Source organism: Colias croceus, chromosome 17, assembly GCF_905220415.1.
Source record: "Colias croceus chromosome 17, ilColCroc2.1".
NCBI lineage: Eukaryota > Metazoa > Arthropoda > Insecta > Lepidoptera > Pieridae > Colias > Colias croceus.
The window spans coordinates 2,934,380-2,947,242 of NC_059553.1; the positions used below are offsets into that span (position 1 = coordinate 2,934,380).

At 31.5% G+C, this 12,863-nt stretch overlaps 1 protein-coding gene across 2 annotated transcripts in view; it reads left to right on the forward strand.

Moving 5' to 3' along the window:
• Positions 1-3,396: 3,396 nt before the first annotated feature.
• The window catches only part of LOC123699124 (probable beta-hexosaminidase fdl), a 73,869-nt gene continuing 64,402 nt past the window's right edge, over positions 3,397-12,863 (forward strand). For both annotated transcript variants that reach the window (XM_045645999.1, XM_045646000.1), the window contains exon 1: positions 3,397-3,889. The gene's annotated coding sequence lies outside the window, so the exon portion shown is untranslated. The remainder of the gene's footprint in view (positions 3,890-12,863) is intronic.

Consider the following 12,863-nt stretch of genomic DNA (forward strand, 5'->3'; position numbering starts at 1 on the left):
ATACTTAGTTATAAAAGAAGTTAGGTGTGTTTAACAATGCTTTCTGTTACCCAATTAAATTTCAAAAGCTTCTAGTTGATTCTCTTAAAATATGATGTATGTGTTACCGGCCAAACCCGATTTCAGGACAAACTAGTTTTGCCTAGGCTAAACTAGTTCGTCCTATACACGATCGGATGAACTGGTATAGCCTAGGCCCTAGGCCAAACTAGTTCATCCTAAAGCCCCTAGTACACAATGGCCCATGCTGATCCATTGCAGGCCATTGCCATTGTGTACACGGGGCAATGGTATATGATGGCGGGCAATGGTCTGTCGTGGCGCGCAATCGGGGAGTTGTCGGTTTTTTGGGCACACTTCAAAGGAATCGTGGCGTAGCGTGGCCTGCGGTGTTCACACAATGGGCCATTGTTTAGTTCGTAACCGACCACTGACCGGAATAGAGCACTTTTTTGTTGCGTACTAGAACTAGAATTTTATTTTTATATTAAAATATAGTATTTGATCGCCTAAAATGTCAGTATCGTGGAGCAATGAAGAAACATTTAGGTTTATTGATTTATATCAATCTGAGCCCTGTACGTCCATCGCGAGTGGCTTGCCAGGCAGCAATGAGACATGGGCCATTGTGTGAACAGCAATTGATCGTGGCCTCCAGTTGTGCATTGCCTGCAATGGATCAGCATGGGCCATTGTGTACTGGGGGCTTAAGACCAATAGAATAAATCAGTTCAGGCTAGGCTTTCTGTGTAGTTTTTTTTTAAGAAACCTAACCTAACCTAACGGCTAAGTTAATAAACGGCTAGTTTAATATTATTAGTCTGTGCTGAAACTAATGAATTTGTAACTAGTTACATAATTTTATTGATAAAACACTAAAGAATAATTAGTTTAGACTTCCATTTATTATTATGTGATGTTATAGTATTTAAGAGTATTATCATTGTATTATACCTAGTTATCGTAATGTTTGTTCAATTTATTGTTTATAGTAAGTATATAAATTATTATTTTTTTATGATTTTTCATTAGCTATGAATTCACAGGAATAAAAAAATATACTTACTAGCGTTTTTGTTTGATTTTGATTAATGATTAAGTACCTGTTAAGTTTAGAAAATATTATTTTTTAATAAATTCATATTAACTACCTACCTAGTCTATTAATATTTATGTTAATAATTCGTTTTGATTACCAAAGCACCTAAGCGATTAGAGTTATAATAACTACCTATCTACTTATAACAAAATTTTATACAATTCTTACAATTTATCCTTTTATACAAAATAAATGAATAAAATCTAACTCTATTTTCAAGTAAGTACATAATATAACTAATATTACTTACCTACGCGTTTTGAGTTATCATTTGGAAACCATAGGTTGCATAAAAACTGCAGATAGTAGACAGTAAGTACCTAATCATCTGCTGAATGTATATAAGTAAATTATTAGCGACACAGACAATTACATCACTATTTGAGAATAAGCAAGATCATCATATCCATCAAAAATACATGGTACCTTATGAGCTAAACCTTAGAGTATAATATTATACATATTATCATGGTAGGTACATTATTATTATATTAAACCTTTTTTTATAGTGGGGAAATCTTCCAGAGATACCCACGGCCCCCGGGGATTCTTACCGACTAAAACCCACTGTGTTCCGTCGAGCCGCTTTAATGATGGGGCCGCGGATATTGGTTTGATTGGTTAGAATTTATTCTTCTGCGACCATTATATTAAACCTACTTGGTACCTACCAATATACCTATCTACTATTTCCATGATTAATTCAACTGTTGTCTGTTATATTACATAAAAACTGCGTTCGAAACAACCGACTTCAAACTTAGAAACAACCAAAATAAAAAATAAAATAGATTTGATATTATTAATAACTAACTTACATACCTATTATATTTTAGATGTGCTATTTACTAAAAAGGTTTGATGTCGGTGCACGGGCTTAATACTGAGTGCAGTGTTTGGAAGTGAATCAAAGTTACTTGCTACATTTCAATTTAGTCATCGAGTACCTACAAACAAAAATGCTCATAAAATAAAAACTACTGGGCCTATCCAAATAAAAATTTTATGGGACCAATTCGACACCATCCCGCATCGAACAAAAAAGAATCACGTAAATCGGTTCAGAAACCTCGGAGTAATCTGCGTACATACATACAAAAAAATATATATATATACACCGGCCGGATTGATAATCTCCTCCTTTTTTTTGAAGTCGGTTAAAAACGAAACGCCTTCAATAGGAATAGTCTTTAAAATACATACGTGTATTGTGTAGAGTTGTAGATAGTAATCTGTTAAAAATTCCGCTAACGGCTAACCAGTAACCACAGCTTTTAGGTTTTATTATACCTTTCGAACTTCGAAATTTACGCTTAGATGCGCGAAAAGGCGCGAACGGTTCTATTTAGAAAGATTAAATTTTAGGGTTTTACCACAGAATATATTATAATATGGTTTTACGTCCTAAGGACTGCTAAATCTATGGCGTTATTTATTTAAGGTAGGTTAATTAGTACAGAAATAGTACCTATTTAATACAAAATAAAATATATTCTAATCTCAGTTATTTAAGGCTATTGCCATTGTTTACACGGGGCAATTGTATAATACTTGTATAATATGATGGCAGGCGGATGTCAGTATCGTGGAGCAATGAAGAAACTTTCAGGTTTATTGATTTATATCAATCTGAGCCGTACGTCCATCGTAAGTGGCTTGCCAGGCAGCAATGAGACATGGGCCATTGTGTGAACAGCAATAATTGATCGTAGCTTGCAGTTGTGCATTGTAAAGAGTGGCCCGTCACAGGCCATTGTGTACTGGGGGCTACTATTTGCCCTTGCCAGTGTGTAAAAAAAATCCACACCAAAGTAAAAAAAAAAAAACATCCACCACAATCCACCACACAGACGACGACGAATACCGAGATCTTTCGGCTTTTGGATTACACTGTCTGTGGAAATAAGCTTTGTCCTGTGGCTTTGTCAACACAGAAATCTCCTAGTCACATCTTCTTGCCATGAAAACCAAAAAAAAAATCTCCTTTACCTATTTGAAGGAATTTATGTGGGAATTTACAAAAAAAATAGTTTAGCAGATCTTCTAATTTTTAGGAAACTACTCAATTCCCTTCAAATATTGTAAAAACTGTAACCGCACGAAACAATATGTACACCAAGCAATACACTCAACGATTTGTCAATATGACGGCATTAGTTCCGAATTTTGCCACAGGTTGAATGTTCCGGGTAGTACTGCAATCTGCACATTCGGAATCTAGTTGTAGTAGATCTGTGGCAATCTGTGACTGCAACACTGATGTGAGCTGTCAATTTTGGCATAAATTCATTCTGATTTCTGTCTTTATTTGGACATGGACATTTCACGTTTTGTTGTACCTACTTGTACGAATGGCAGATAAGATTTAGCGATTGCGGATTATAGTGTTATTCAAAAGAAAGTGCTAAATGCCCCAACGTTATTTGGAGTATTTTTAATATTCTTACAATATTTATACCCTGAGGCTATAAGCTTTATGTCATTAATCTCGAACGTAGTGCCACTGTTTTGTTGTAATTTATTTTGTATTTGTTCATTAAAAATCTAACTTTCCAAACTGTGATATAGAATATTATTTGTTTAATATATATCCAGTACAAATTGTATTATATATGTGAGTGTTAAACATATAGAACAGTTCCTGTGCTCAATAGGTCAAACTGTATTGTTTTCAAAGTTTTGTTCTCGTTTTTACTTTCTATAAAGATATAACAGACTGTACTTAGTGTTGTGGTGATAATATAAAAAGTATTTGTTGAAAAATCGTTGGATTTTAACATAATTATCAAGGTAAGAGTAAAATAAATGCAATATTGATAAAATGTTAGATGCTCAGATTTTACTTGTGCTTTTTCTTTCTCAGAATATCTGTTGCTCGATCTATTGCTTTTCGTTGAACCTTCTCAGTATTCTTAAGCAATATTTACCATTCATTCAAAGTAAGGTGTAATTTTTGTACATATATATTATTTTAGTATTAAAATTACTAAATCAATGTTCTACACTATTTTTAATAAAATAAAAACGTATTTTTAATAAATAAATACATACACTGAAGTAAAAGTAAACTAACTCTACTGCTATGTATTAAATTCCTTGAATTGTCAATGAAAATCAAATTTTTTATATTGTACAACATATTTATTGGAGGCAAATATTGTAAAATTCAAAAAATAAATGAATTAAGGCATGCTTTTTAGCTAGTATCTCTAAAGCAGTTCTCAAAGCAGTTCTCAATTTGTTTCTCCTTTGTAAGACATTAAAAAAAAATTAATTTGATATTTGAACTGGTTAATATTATCATCTGGTAAGACACACTATTTTAATTATTAAATAATTGTTTAATTAATTATGTACTCAATCTGATTGATACATATTAATTTTAGTATCATAATTTTCAATGTGATATGATATTATGTTTCATGATAATTAAAACATATTTGTTGCACTCATTAAAAATCTAATGTTACATAATACAGAAGTAATTGCTATGATAATAAGTGCTGTCAGCCAAATGATAAAAAATTGTAACTCGCTCATCATTATGTGATAAGGATGGATGGTACTAGATATCAATAACTACTGAATATTTATTTTGTCGTTTTCATGTTGTGCATAGGATTATTATTACTAATTAGTAGTTCTCAAATTGATGGGAAACTATTTTAAATTTTGAATGATAAGAACTAAATCTGTATATAGTTAATTACATACAATATTATCAAATGATACTAAACCATATACTGCGTTTAAGTTTGAGTCTATTATACTCTAGCTTGAAAGTGTTGCCTCTCTTTGGACCTTGTAAAAAACCTAAGCTCAAATTTTATAAAATACAGCCACAAATAGGTTCATTTGTAAACCCAAAGCTTTTAATATATCTATCTATATAGTTTCTGTAATGAATTATACATAGAAATTAATTAAATGTTATCTATATTTATTAAATTCATAGTTAAGAGAGTTATACCGCTCTAAATTTGTAGTCCTTTTGCAATATTTTAACCATATTGCCGTTGCCATAAATAGTAATCAATATTATGAACATTAATAGTAAAACTATGCAACAGACTTTTAACTTTTTCGTATATGGCAAATCTTTCTGCTACATTTAGTAGATAAAACATATAGAAACTTCTACATATAAATAAAGAAATATATATAAATATGTAACAGTCAAAACCCTGAACCAGTCAATATCCTTATTGACGGTAATTAAGGTTATTGACTAAGGGTGTCGGTCAATAACCTTATTAACTGATTTTGTCGAAGATTAAGATTAGTAGTTTTCAAATTGATGGGAAACTATTTTAAATTTTGAATGATAAGAACTAAATCTGTATACATATAGTTAATTACATACAATATTATCAAATGATACTAAACCATATACTGCGTTTAAGTTTGAGTCTATTATACTCTAGCTTGAAAGTGTTGCCTCTCTTTGGACCTTGTATAAAACCTAAGCTCAAATTTTATAAAATACAGCCACAAATAGGTTCATTTGTAAACCCAAAGCTTTTAATATATCTATCTATATAGTTTCTGTAATGAATTATACATAGAAATTAATTAAATGTTATCTATATTTATTAAATTCATAGTTAAGAGAGTTATACCGCTCTAAATTTGTAGTCCTTTTGCAATATTTTAACCATATTGCCGTTGCCATAAATAGTAATCAATATTATGAACATTATTAGTAAAACTATGCAACAGACTTTTAACTTTTTCGTATATAGCAAATCTTTCTGCTACATTTAGTAGATAATACATATAGAAACTTCTACATATAAATAAAGAAATATATATAAATATGTAACAGTCAAAACCCTGAACCAGTCAATATCCTTATTGACGGTAATTAAGGTTATTGACTAAGGGTGTCGGTCAATAACCTTATTAACTGATTTTGTCGAAAAAACAGTCAATAAGGATATTGACCGACGCCCTTAGTCAATAACCTTAATAACCGTCAATAAGGATATTGACTGGTTCAGGGTTTTGACTGTAGCATATATATGAACAACATTTCTTCCGTTGAATTGATATAGTTAAATGATGCTTTGTAGAATTGCACTTTACTCGCAGCTACTCATACTTGAATAACAACACAATTCTGATAACAATTTTTTTTTTAAGTGAATACTATAACGTCTAATGAGCCTTTGTCAAAAAGATCTAAAATTCGACAAAAGTTAGCAGGATATATAATGCCTCTAAGTAGCAACAATTTATCCATACAATGTAAAATCGTTAGAATCAACTCACACCCATATCCAAGCCAAGGCTTATTGGCTCATCGAAGTAATACCGATTAGCGTACCTACTACCTAATCATAAAAAACGTTGGCGCTAAAAGCGATACGTTTTTGACATTTGTGTATTCAGCAAACTATCGAGTATAAAGTTGAGGATACACGCCGCGACACTTGAGCACGCCTCGATTGTATTCTTTTCAACAAGCCGACATATGATTATTGATTAGAGCACAATTATGTGTTCATTCATAGTGGCCAAGAAGTCATCGCAATTATTGTTAATTAGCGCGCTTTATTGCTAGTGTCGTGTTCGACGTGTAAAGTCCGTGTTTCTTAATTTATATATAATCGTAGGTATATTGTTTTTCGTATTTATTTGAGCTTCCAAGTTCCTGTGTTACTCCACAATTTTTCTCTTTTGCCAAAACCATTCTTAACTTCAGTTACTTACAACTTAATAAATTATTATTGACTTCCAAGAATTCGCGATGACCTCAACATTTTAAAGATTTGTGACACCCAGATGTTGCGTTTAAAATTATCTACATAGGTGTATCATAAGTTGGGCGTATTTTAATAGTTATTTGTTATAACTTATGTCAAAAAAGACACCACATTTACTATATGTATTGTTTGTTATTGAAGAAATTATGAAGAATAGTCCAGATACCAAGCTTGTTATAATTTCTCCATTGTAGTGTTTTTGAAACATAAATCCCCCGACCAGAACCCTTTAGAATGCCCTTCTGACCAGCATTGAACAAGGGGGGACGCCCTTGCGCATGTCGCAGACCAGGGTGAACCTTCCGTTCGCACCCACGCGTTTGCGTTTTACATTCTGCCTTCTGGCTTACATCGAGAAATACCACAAAAAAAAAAGACGTGTGGCACTCGGGGACTGCCGCGGTAAAGCTATTGCATAGCATGCCTTCAAGCCACACCTCCGAGCCCGTCGGAGTGGAGAGCGTGAGGTTTTTTCGTTACGGAATTTCTCGATTCGGTCCCCGCGCTCAAGGTCCGCGATAGAAGCTATGCAATAGCTTAAAAACAGCATTGAAATTCCTATTTTATGGTTGCCCACTTATTTGGGTTGTAATAATCTAACTATAACTTATCTAATCTATAGGTAACTAGTAATCCTTGTCATCGTATCGTATATTAGCAATCAATTAAGATAATCTGATAATAAAAAATACGAGTTTGTTTTGATTTGTAGATTATATATCAATGATTAATTTGTTCTCTTTATCATAGAATGATTACGTCAATTTTATTTATTTATATTGTAAATACCTAAAATTTTCTCTTAGTACCAATATCGCCATAATATCCTACTCATATGATAAATGCGAAAGTTTGTCAGGATGGATGTATATATGTGCATGTGTATGTTTGTTACTCTTTCACGCATATACTACTGAACCGATTACAATGAAATTGAGCACACATATAGAGCGTAACTTGGATTACTATGGACACATAGGATAGGTTTTATCCCGGAAATTCCACGGGAACGGAAACTATGCGGGTTATTCTTTTAAAACGCAAGCAGAGCCACGGGCGTAAAGCTAGTTTGTTTCTATCTACTTTTATAAAACTTGAAACTTTATATACAACTGCAATGGGTAGTAAAATTGCTGTTTGCAAACTGAATAAACAGTAATTTAATTCGTATTCAAAACAAATGAAATTGATTGTGATAATTTGAAAGGAGGTATTGTTAAAAAGAATAATAATTATTCCATTGATACAACCATGTATCAATATTTATTAATTATACGTTAAATACTGAAACAATAACTTTGGAATTAACAAATTGATTTGAACAGATTAAATAGATTATTTCTTTAATAATAATAGTTAAAAAAAACTAAAAAAACACGCTTTTTATAGAAAACCGAACTAAAAATAGAAAATTTTTTCAAATTAGTGTATTGTCATCGGTCCTCAATAAATCTACAAAGTTTGAACGAAATCTGGCCGTTTAAAGTGGGTCAAAATCGCGCCCAAAGAAGTCGGTTACAAACAAACATACAGGTGAAGCTAATATAAAGCGTGTAAAAAAAGATATTGATAATAGATTTTTTTTTTTTTTTTTTTTAAACCATTTATTGATAGAAAAATAAACATACATTGGGCATACAGAATAAACACCACATAAATCGACACGATTTGATCGTGGTGCACATGCATTCTAGACGTCAAACAAATACTAGATAGATTAATATAAATTTTGTTACATTACATATGAAATTACATTGAAAAATACATTAAGATGGCAAGTAAATTACACAACAGAAAAAATATGATGTACAATAGGGTACTTGTGGAAAAAAATTTTTGCGATCACCTACTGTGCTGGCCGAGTCTTTATAAACGTGATATATAGTATGATTTTAATTGACGGTTAACATTTTTACAGAGATGTACCCGAGTCCATCCATTCCATTTCTATCTATAATTTAGGTAACTAAAGAGGATAACTAATACTCTTATTAGTTGAAGTTGCCTGCATATAAAATTGAATAAATAATTACGTTTTCGTGCAATAAATAAATACGGTATTATCGTTGAATATACTTATGTTTTTTGTATTTACACTAAGCGCCATTTATGTAGGTAGGTATGCGCTGTAATAGCCAGCATCGATAAGAAAGCAAATAAAAATAAATTGAAATACCATTCAGCATTAAGCCTTATAACGCGTGAACATAGAAACAACATAGGGATTAATATTTTCATGCACAATTGATTCTTGAAGTTGTGCGTTACGACTAGCGACTATCGGCACTCCGCGCTATAAAATGAAATTTTATTGCTTTTCCATCATAAAAATGGAATGTTTTCAATAATGAATGCATGAAAATGTATGATAATTGGAAGGTTTTTTAAAAACTATGCGTTTGATAGTTTATAGTTTGCAGCTAGGTAGTTAGGTACCTATAATTATGTACCCATGCGCTGTAAATGTATTTTACTGTCTCTTCGGTTGACCGTTGATATTGTTAAGTTCACATATAAAATGTCTTGCCTTTTTATACGCTTTCATTACCTATAAAAACAAAGTTGCTTTCTCTGTCCCTACCTATATCTCTTTGCATGCTTAAATCTTTAAAACTACGCAACGGATTTTGATGCGGTTTTTTTAAGATAGAGGAAGGTTTAGTGCAGGTAGAAGAGAAAGGTTTTAGTATATAATTTATTAGCTTTTAGACAAAGCGGGCAAAGCCGCGGGTGGTAAGCTAGTATTAAATAGTTTTTTTATTTTTATTTGTGATCAGACTTGTACGAGGTTACACGGTGATTGCAATAACATAATTCATTGCCTTTCATACGTTCTTCAGATTATTGTTGAGGAATTCTCTAATTGGATTGGGTTAATGAACATTTGTAGCTCTGCGTTTAAATGCTTTTTAAATAACTACTTGCCTCGAATTAAGTGGAGATTTCTATAGTTAGTGTAGGAGAAATCAATTACAAATAAAAATACGTTACAGTTTCTTAATAACACAATTTATGTTAAATTTTGTAGCGTAAACTTCAGTAAGTAGATATACCTAATTACCTACTTAAATCATTTAAAGCGCATAATAACAATGATCTTTTTTTTATCTTTTTTGAGAATATATAGTGGATAATATCAATGTCCTAAAATCATGATAGATACATTTAAAATTATTGAATTCAGGTATTAGAAAAACGATATCCATATTATTTCCGTAACCCCGTTCATATTTTACAACCTTGCTACGCCATCTATTGATATTACGTGAAATGACGTCATATCCATGTAACGTTTCAGTAAGGGTTGATTTCAGGGACCACTACTAGTTCGATGCCAACCCTCTAGGTGGCGCTTTTCTCTGAAACTTTACTTAGGTATTAGAAAATGATAACAAGTAGTCTTTTTCGGGTTTAAAAATTTCCATTTTAATATCAAGAAGGGCGACAATGCAACTTGAAGTTGACGTGTATGTTGTAAAAAAAAATTGCACTATAAGAACTTCTTTGGGCGATGTTATCGCAAAGCGATAAAGCGCTTTAAATTAAATAATAATTAAAAAAAACTTCTTTAATTCTATTATATAGTAGGTAGGTACCTATCTGTGCGATTTTTTTCATAGAAATTTTCTTAGCAAATAACCTATTATTTATAGTAACCAATTTCCACACCGATAACCGCAAATAACCCAATTTATAAATCCGGTAATAAAAACATGAAAAAACTTTGATACGCGATTGGGTAGCAACTATGTAGATTAAAAAGTTTAAAAATGTCCAGACAGCTTTAACTTCGATAGCGTTGCCATGTCGAGGAATTTAATGAGAATAGTGGTTGTCATTTAATTGTCTTTTTTTTTAATTGTCTTAATTATTCTATTTGCTAAATATTATGGAACTAAATTGTTTTAAATATTATTATAATTTATTATTATTTTTCATCTGTCAACATTAAGTAAAAATTTTCTTTTGTAACTAATTAATATTGAACTATTCTGATGTAATGTATCGGGAAGGCACAGACTCCTGAAACACAGCGAAAGCTATATTGGGAGTCTGGGGTCTATATTCTGATGTAAGGAAGCTTGTTCAATAAATGATTTTTATTTATTTTTTTATTTTATTTAGCTCGTAATTAGCATAGATTAAAGAGGTTTTACAGTCAAACAAAAGGTATATCGCGGTTCCCGAAATTCTATTTGAGGTGCAATATTTCTTTGTTATCTAAGAGTTCTGCAGAGTATAGAGATGAGAGTACTGCATAATGTTATTATTAAATGTTGAATAGTTAATTATTTCAGGGATATGTTCAGAAAAATAAATAATAATAATTATGTTGTTGAAATTTTTTCTCGTAGGTATAAAATTTTCGAAAATAACTTACTGAAATGCTAATAGTTAGTTAATATAATACAATTTTTTATTGCTTTAAATTTTGATATATAGGTTTTCATTTCTTCATTAAGTACACATTAATAAATCAATTTTTGGATTATTAATTTATTAATAACTAGCTTCCGCCCGCGACTCCGTCCGCGCGGATGTCGGTCTTCGCGTGGATGGTTTATTTCTCCATTTTGAGTAGATACCCCTGACAATAAAATCTTATAAATATCTATTGGACCCAATTCCCAAATACGGCTAGGCCTATAATAATACGCAACGTGTGTTCGCGGTTCTACGGAACAACGTCTATGGATAAAACTGAAAAATTAAGATTAATTTTTTTCTACGTATTTTTTCAGGATAAAAAGTATCCTATTTTACGCCCAGGATAATAAGGTATAATTATACCAAGTTTCATCGAAATCGAACCGCTAGTTTTCACGTGATGCCTTCACATACAGACAGACAGACAGACAAAATTTTTTTTAATCACATATTTGGGTTTGGTATCGATCCAGTAACACCCCCTGCTATTTATTTTTTCAATATTTTCAATGTACAGAATTGACCCTTCTACAGATTTATTATATGTATAGATAATAATGCGTAGGTAATTTCACCCTCTGGACGTATTTTTCGTATGTTTTCCTTATTTAGATGATTTTTTGCGTCTGTTTTCTTACAATATATTTATATGAGACAAACAGTAAATAAACACCAGTATGTATATTGTATAGCCTTTATAGATACCTACGTAAAATGTGTTACAAATTTAAATCCAGCGTTCTATTCTAATGTGATTTATATGCTTCAGTTTTATTACAAAGGATGTTCCCTGAAGTTTTCCGTTTTAGCATATTTCTTGAATATTTAAAACAGCTCACACCTCAAGCACCTATCTTATATCTAACGTAACGTATAAGGAACTTGTGTGACTATTATATTTTAAATATTCATAACTCCTAAGACGATTCCAACCTAAGAATTCATTTAAATATCTTAAAATTATTTGCGCTAAATGTTAAAATTAATTTGCATACAATCACTTCTGGAAATCTTAGAGCAATCGGTTTTCTGTATTGCAGAAAGTGAATTCAACTGTGAGAGCATTTGATAAGTCATTCTGTGTGCAGAATAATAGTATGTTTAAATTAATCAACAAGTAGCAGTACCCTAAGTCTTCCTGTACCTGTGTCCTGTATTACTTCCGAGTATATATGAACTCTCAAAGATAATATATTATATTATATGGAAAATTTTATGTAAAACTCGCTCATGTTATTTTTTATATACAGTTTGATTAATTTATCTTGTAAAAACAGGATTATTATCAGCCTTGTATGCCCATCAGACTTTTAAGTTCAAATCGTTGACAACTTAACCCAAAGGCATATCCACTGCAATTACAAGATAATGAGTCGAACGCAATTACACATAAAGATAAAAATAAAGAAATTTGTATGCTAAATATTTTTGCAAATAAATGCAAATTTCCGTCTGCACTCCGCTGAGATAATTCAACGCTCATTGTTATTACGTGGTGCTTACTCATTATTAAGGCAATTAAAGTAGCTATGACGCGTTTAGATGCTCTCTGTGCCCACTTAAGGTTTGCA